Below are 7,202 nucleotides of genomic sequence, written 5' to 3' on the forward strand. Positions count from 1 at the left end.
ATTGTAATTAAAGGAAGACACTTGATCTAGAAAATTCCATGACAGCATGCAAGTTTACAACAAATTTATCTTTAAGAACTGAGCACTAGTGGCTCTCAAGAAATTGATGTCTGAAGATCGTGATTGGAAGCCATTCAGGGCATGAAAAGTCCATGAGACTCTGATCTCCAATTAACCAGCAAAAAGCCAGAAGTACAGCTGTAGCTCAAATGGTAGAGTACTACTAGCCTTGAGCAAACAAGCTCAGAGATAGCACTCAGGCTCTGAGTTTAAGCCCTCGGGCTGGCACACTCCCACACAACCACACATACACATACACCCATTATAAGAACATTTTATTATCAATTATCTTCTGAAAGGGTAAGTTTGGGAGCTTCTATTACCTATTTTGATTAAAAGATTTTGTCAATATGAGAGGAAACATAATTTGATATACCCAGTGATTGGGAAAGCTTTATATACAAATGTCTCATTTGCCTTCTATTCTCTGATGCTAATAAAGATAACATTTAAAAGAAACTGTTTTCAAGTTAAGCCCAAGTTATATTAACCATAGGTCATCCATTAAGAAGGTAGTCACTGGCTTTTCAATGTGTCATTTTCAAGAAAAACATCACCAGTTCAGTGTCTCTCCTCCAGAGCACCCACACTCTGTGAGATTATGCCCCTTCCTTTCTGTTTGTGTTTGTCTGCCTGTCTGCTTTCTAAATAAAGCTATATCAAGTGTGTGTTGTATGTGTAATTTTTTTGTGTCAGGGCCTTGCATATATATCGCCACACCACCTCTTCCTTTTTAAGGGCCTTGAACTTTCACTTGACTTTTCAGTTTAAGGCTGGTGCTCTACCCTTTGAGCCACAGCTCAACTTCTAGCTGGTTAATTGGAGATAAGAGTCTCATAGACTTTTCTGCCCAGGCTGGCTTGGAATAGAGATCCTCATATCTTGGCCTCCTGATGGCATGAGCCACCAGCTCCTGTTTAGTTCTTTACACTTTTTTTTTTGGACTTTTAAACTAATACTAGTAACCTACATTTATCTACTGTGGATAAAATTTTATTGACGTGTCAATAAAAAATAAGCACAGAATTTACATCTTCAACAAACAGGAAGAGGGGGGATGAAAAAAGGTCAGAAGGTCCAGAAGGTGCCAGAGGATTCTCAAACACCATGGCAAAAAAACAAAACAAAACAAAACCAACAACAACAAAAAAAAAACCTTTTAAATTAAGAAAACTATTTGAAGCCTCCAAGTGCCTAGCTGAGGGCCCATGCTGTCAGTAGTAAGCAGCAGCAGGGAGAGGTGTGCACTGGTACAAGCAGGGAACACACACACATAAACACACTCTTACACTTTGCCAGAATCTGGCTTTACCACAGTAAACTGACCCACTTTTCTATTTAGGTACATCTGTAAATAAATGTGTCCCAACCCAATCCAGCTTACCATCAATAAAAATATTTCAACAAATGACTACTTGAAATCAGATTTAAACTTCATAAATGTGACAACACTGAAGTTTACTTTAGCAATGATGCAATTTAGTCACTGAGATATGAAACAGCATGACTGGATGTTCTCCCTAAGAAGGCCCCGTTTGTAACCTAATGACATTATTTTGAGGACTGAATAGAAAAAAAAGGGCATTCACACTAACACAGCTATACAACTGACTTCATGGCTTGAGAAGTAAAAGACAAGGTTTACTACAAAGAGTATGGTGTACATGGAAGAGGCTGGTGGGGGCAGAGGGAGAATGAAACAGAAATGCAATTTTATCTACAGTAACACATGTGTGTGTGTGTGTGTATGTGTGTGTGTGTGTGTGTGTGTGTGTGTAATGGGGCTTCAGCTCAGAGCCTCCAGTTCTTTCTTGGCTCTTTTGGGAACTGATGGCACTCTACCACTAGAACCACAGCTCCACTTCTGGTTTTTTGGAGGTTAACTAGAGTTAAGTCTCAGAAGACTTTTCTTCCTAGGATGACTTTGAACCCTGATCCATAGATCTCAGCCTCCTGAGTAACTAGGATTACAGGTGTGAGCCACAACTACCTGTCTTAAAAAGCAACACATTTTAAAAAATCTACAGAAGCTTCCAAATGAGGAACCATTGGTGCTTTCCAGTAACTGGTCAGTCTAACAACTCTTGTGAAATTTTAAAGGACAGTGACAATCAGGAAGCCATGTAGGTGAAGGAAATGCCACCATGAACAAACATTGTATGCAACAGTATGTAATGGGTGGGCTAGGGCATGCTACAGAAAGTCTAGAATGTTCCCATTCTCCTCTTCAGCTGGGGCTTTATAATTCCTTGTTCACTTGCCCAATCAGCAGATGGATGCCAATGCTTTATATTTCACTATATTCACATTTTATGTGTTTTTTTTTAAAGTTTATTTTGGGGTTTATATGAAGGCTCCTTAATTACAGTTTAAAAATCACTGGAAAGTTAATAAAAGACAGCACATTCTGATAACTAAAAAAGCCTTATAAACTCTCTGATTCCAGTGAAACTGAGTCCTCAAAGCATGGATTATTAATGCACTGTATCCAGTAAATCCCTACTAGATTTAAAAACAAGCTTCTGCTCTCTAATTAAAGCCATCTGAGAAACTTTTTTTTACTACAGGAAAGTTATTTGCTAAGAAATGTGAGAGATAATTGGAGATGGTGGTAATAAAAATTCATTTTGAAACTGAAAAGCCCTTATGTAATGTCTGTGATCAAAGGTCAATGTCTTTCGACATTCTCATACAACCAGTCCGATCTGGATAAAAGTCAACTCCAATCTAATTTAGAAAAATAACAGGATACCAAACAATGTGAGACCCCTGTGAAATACAGGCCTACCTGACAAAAACAAGAAATGAAAATTATAGGAAATTTCAATGACATTGTTTGTTCAATTTGAATTGAATCCCAAGTGTGCTCTCATGGCTCAATACACATGAAAAAAATAAACAACTTTTAACAGCATCAATGCCATCTGGATTACAATGGAAATAATGAGGTATGTGTGACTTTTTTTTTAACTTGGGTAAAAAATAAAGCGGAGGCCCTGTGACCACACCTTTTCCATCCAGGCTTCAATCACATCTACATCTCGGAACTGACTCTAATGACCAAGAGAAGGTCAACTAGAAAAATCCACTCAGCAGTGAGTCAGGGCCATTGCTCAACTTGGGAAAGGTCTCCCACAAGGGTTTTAATTTTCAGGTGGTTGCATCATAGGGATGTTATAATTGCACTTCACCAAGATAAACCCTTAACACAGAAAAGGAAACTTTCAAAACCTACAGCTTGCTTGCAGTCACTCTCATTGAAAGGGCAGAACAGAAGAGAGGGGGAGGGGTGGCAAGTATCTTTTGAAGCTCTGGCCTGGGCTGCTGGTCAACTTCACTGAGCTCTTCTTTTATTTCCTTATCTATCAACTGGAGATGATGACCAGGCCTTCCACAGGGTGCCTGGCCCTGTGTGTTCAGTAAATATTAGTTCTTCATCTCATTTCTGAAGAATGACCAGTATGGAGGCAATGAGCCTTTTTTGCTTCTCACCATTCCACCATTGCCTGTGTAGTCAGGGTCAGGGTCAACCATGCTTAGGTTAAAGAATCAAATAATGGTCCAACTGGGCTTGGCTTTAACTTTCATACATACAGCTACATACATCCCAGCTCTCATTCAGCCCTTGCTGAGCTCAGACCAATTTTTAGAAATGGAGCTCACCCACATCCTAGAATACAAGTCACAGAAAGTTCCAGGGAACTAAAGGCCAAAGCAGCTTGCTATCACCAACTCATCTCTCTGCTCTTTCAAACAGTTCCCCAAAACATTAACCCAATGATTTGGGAAGCCAGAAGTTCTTTGACCTTGTGAAGAATTTCCTTAGTATTAAAATTACCACAAAACATGATGACCAACAGTTTTCAGAAATAATAATACTGATAATAATGTTAATTCCTAGAAAAAAAAAAGCCAACACTAATCCTCATTCCTACCCCACGGTGGGTGGAGGTGAACATACATCTACAAGTTAACTGGTTAGTTATGCAGGAAGCATTTATGGGGTTCTCTCCCTCAGTTTACCCCGGAGGCCAGTGGGAACTGGAAGCAGGGCAGAGAGGCCTGAGGGGCCCCACAGCCTGCTGTGATCTGACCTCACCAAGGCTTGGTCTCTAACTGCATGCTCATAAAGGGTGAATCTGGTTAGGGGCAGAGGTGTCAGCTGTGATTCCCCGGGAAGCAAGGAAGCAGTTCCACAGCTAAGATCAACAAAGAGCAGACTGTGTGGATACAGCTCTTCGAGAACACAGGCGATGTCTCCAGGAACTCATGAGTTACTGCAGATTCACAAACCTTGTAAGTCTTCAAGCTAAGATCAAAGTACTGTGCAAGGACTTTTACTGCGGGACAACAGCATCGATGTGGATTTTGATTGATTTTGAACTCGGGACACCTGTGTTCTCTTTCGCCTTTGCCCACTTAAACCGAAGGTACAAAATAAAATAATAAACATACGGTCTCAACTGGCTCCATTCAAGCTAGGGACTGGGGCCTTCTTGGTCATCCTGATCCATCCTGGACAACCTCCACCCCAGTTTCTATGGTGTGTGAACCTTTGGAGGTTTTCTTATTCCAATTCATGACGGGGAGGGCTTGGCTGTTGAAATACAGTGACGACTTGCAGAACAAAGGTGTTAGTGGCTTTCAGAACCTCGCCTTGCAAAGACGTGGCCACGGCCCCAGGATTGGCCCAGCCAACCCCGGACAGCCGGGCTGCCCCTCTCCAATCGCTGCCTGCGCCTGGGGTCCCTCCGGGCACCGCGCAGCGCCGAGCGCACCGGCATTGCCAGGCCGCCGCGCCCCCACGCTGCGCCTCTCCGCGAGATCCGCCTCCCGCCGGGTGGGCGGCGCAGCGGGGCCTCGGCGCCGCGAGGACCCCCGCGCCAGAACAAAGGAATGTGGGGATGGGGCGGGGAGTGCCGCAGGCCACCGAGCAACCCTTGCCCAACGCCGTGTCCGGAGTCAGGTCCCCGCCCACCACCACCACCAACGACCTCGGCTTCCAGCAGATCCCGCAGGCCCGTGGAGGGGAGGGGCGCGATGGGGGCGGCGTGGACGCGCCCCTCCAGGTCAGGAGCCGAAGGTGGCGCCACGCGGCCCCCTACAGGCCCGAGGTTTCCACCCGAGGTCGCAAAGTAGGTCGGGGTCTGCCCTGGAGAGGCGCGGGGGGTTGCGGGGGGGGGGGAAGAGGCGGGCTAGGGCAACAGTAGCTTCTTGGAAAAACGATCGCAGTCATTTAGAGTAAAATAATTTATTTCAGGGGTGTATCTCTATTCTTGATCCCCTCCCACCAAAAAAAAAAGTGCACTTGCATTAGGTAAAGGTTATGTTAAAAATCTGTTCAAACACATTATTATATACATATGTTCACCCATAATTACACTAGGTAAGCATCCAAGAAGAAAATTAATACCTTGATACTTTGCATATTCATATATCCTCATATGAATAAAATTAGGCTATTCAAACAAAAATACTAATCTATACGCTTTCCATAAATCATATCTGGTCTGGAGGGAAAAAAATACGGTGTGAAAGAAATACTTCTGACCTCATTAGCTGTTGTTATTTACAAAAGCCAAGCGCAGAAGATGACGCTTGCCCATTCCCTGCGGTTCTCTGGAGAACAGCAGTTTCCTAAAGTGTCCTTTAAAAAGATAAATGCGAGCCAGCATCCAGCAAATCACCGGGCGCTGTGAAATGCCTTCCTAAAAATACAATCTTATCAAAGGTCTCCGAAGGAGTGGAGTTAAAACTGTACAGCAAATGGCCTTGAACTTGCATTTGCACACAGCCCTGGAGAAAACACCAGAAATAGCACTGAGGCCACAATTGTTAAAATGTGATAGGGCTAAATTTAGAAAAAAACGCACATTTCATTTAGGGCGAAAGACACAGAATTGGCAACACGACTTAATGCGGTGCCTGGCCGGTTGTCTACTTTTCCTGTTTAAAATACCTTAAAAAAAAAAAAAAAACCAGTCCCGTTATAGTGACATTCTTGAACGCTGAGATTGTCCTACTTTCTTTGTAGCAAGATTATAAAATCACGTAATTAGCTCTCCATGCTCAACTGCCAGCGCAATTCGGCAGTTACATAATGCAACATTTCCAGGAAACTATTATGTGATCTGTCTTCTCGTGTCTGTTTAAAAGCAATGACAATAAGGTGAGAAAAAGAGCAGATCGAATGGAATGCATTACAATTAGGAAGGAGGGGGGAGGTAAACGTCACAATGGTTCGTCCCAGATTTAAAAATAACAGCTCTGAACGTTTATGGAGCGAAACCCTCTCTCTCTCTCTCTCTCTCACACACACACACACACGCACGCACACACACACGCACGCACACACACGCACACACACACACCCCCCTGGCCACCGTACCCCAAGATCAGTATTCAGCCGCAGGAATTCTATGTTTCGTAGGATCTTTTTTTTTAAAATAAACATGTTTATCTGGAATGTACTACAGATGTAAATAACGATCTAATATACCCAACGCTGCGCTAAAATTACCAAATCGTTGCACACATGCTGCGCCTATTTCCCTATCTCAGCGCCGTAATCCGTGGGCAGATTATGCAATATAAGAAAGGACAAATCCTACAACCTTCCCGAGGGCTTGTAAAACACGCTGACGACAATCGGTGGAAAACGTCGGTGCAGAGACGAGCCGCCTGACACAAACAAACGCCGCCGCGCAGGCATTCTCCGAATGCCGTCACCATTCACGCTACCAACCCTCTTTCTCAACAGGCAAATCAAGACTGTTCCCTATTACTCACCCCCTCCCCCCACCGTCCCCGTGCCGCCAGCCCCAGAGAACCAACGAGAAAGGAAAGATCCGAGAAGGAAAGAGCATCTTTCCCCGCTCCGGAGCAGGCTCAGCCTCCCCGGCGTTCCACTCTACCCAAACATCAATTTTTCCTGAAATTGGGAGACATTATGCAATAGCAGCCGGGAGGGGGGGTAGTGGGGGGGGGAGAAGGAGAGCGCAAACCAGCCCGGACTACGTGCCGGCGCCTGGCGCTGCAATCAAAGCGGCCACCTTAAGGTGGCGAGTCCCATCCAGACAAGGCAGCAAAAGTTTATGTAATGAATGCCCCGTTCACACTCGCCGCCGCCGGCGAGCCCCGCT

Source organism: Dipodomys ordii, unplaced genomic scaffold (genome assembly GCF_000151885.1).
Source record: "Dipodomys ordii isolate 6190 unplaced genomic scaffold, Dord_2.0 Scaffold93, whole genome shotgun sequence".
Taxonomy (NCBI): Eukaryota; Metazoa; Chordata; class Mammalia; order Rodentia; family Heteromyidae; genus Dipodomys; species Dipodomys ordii.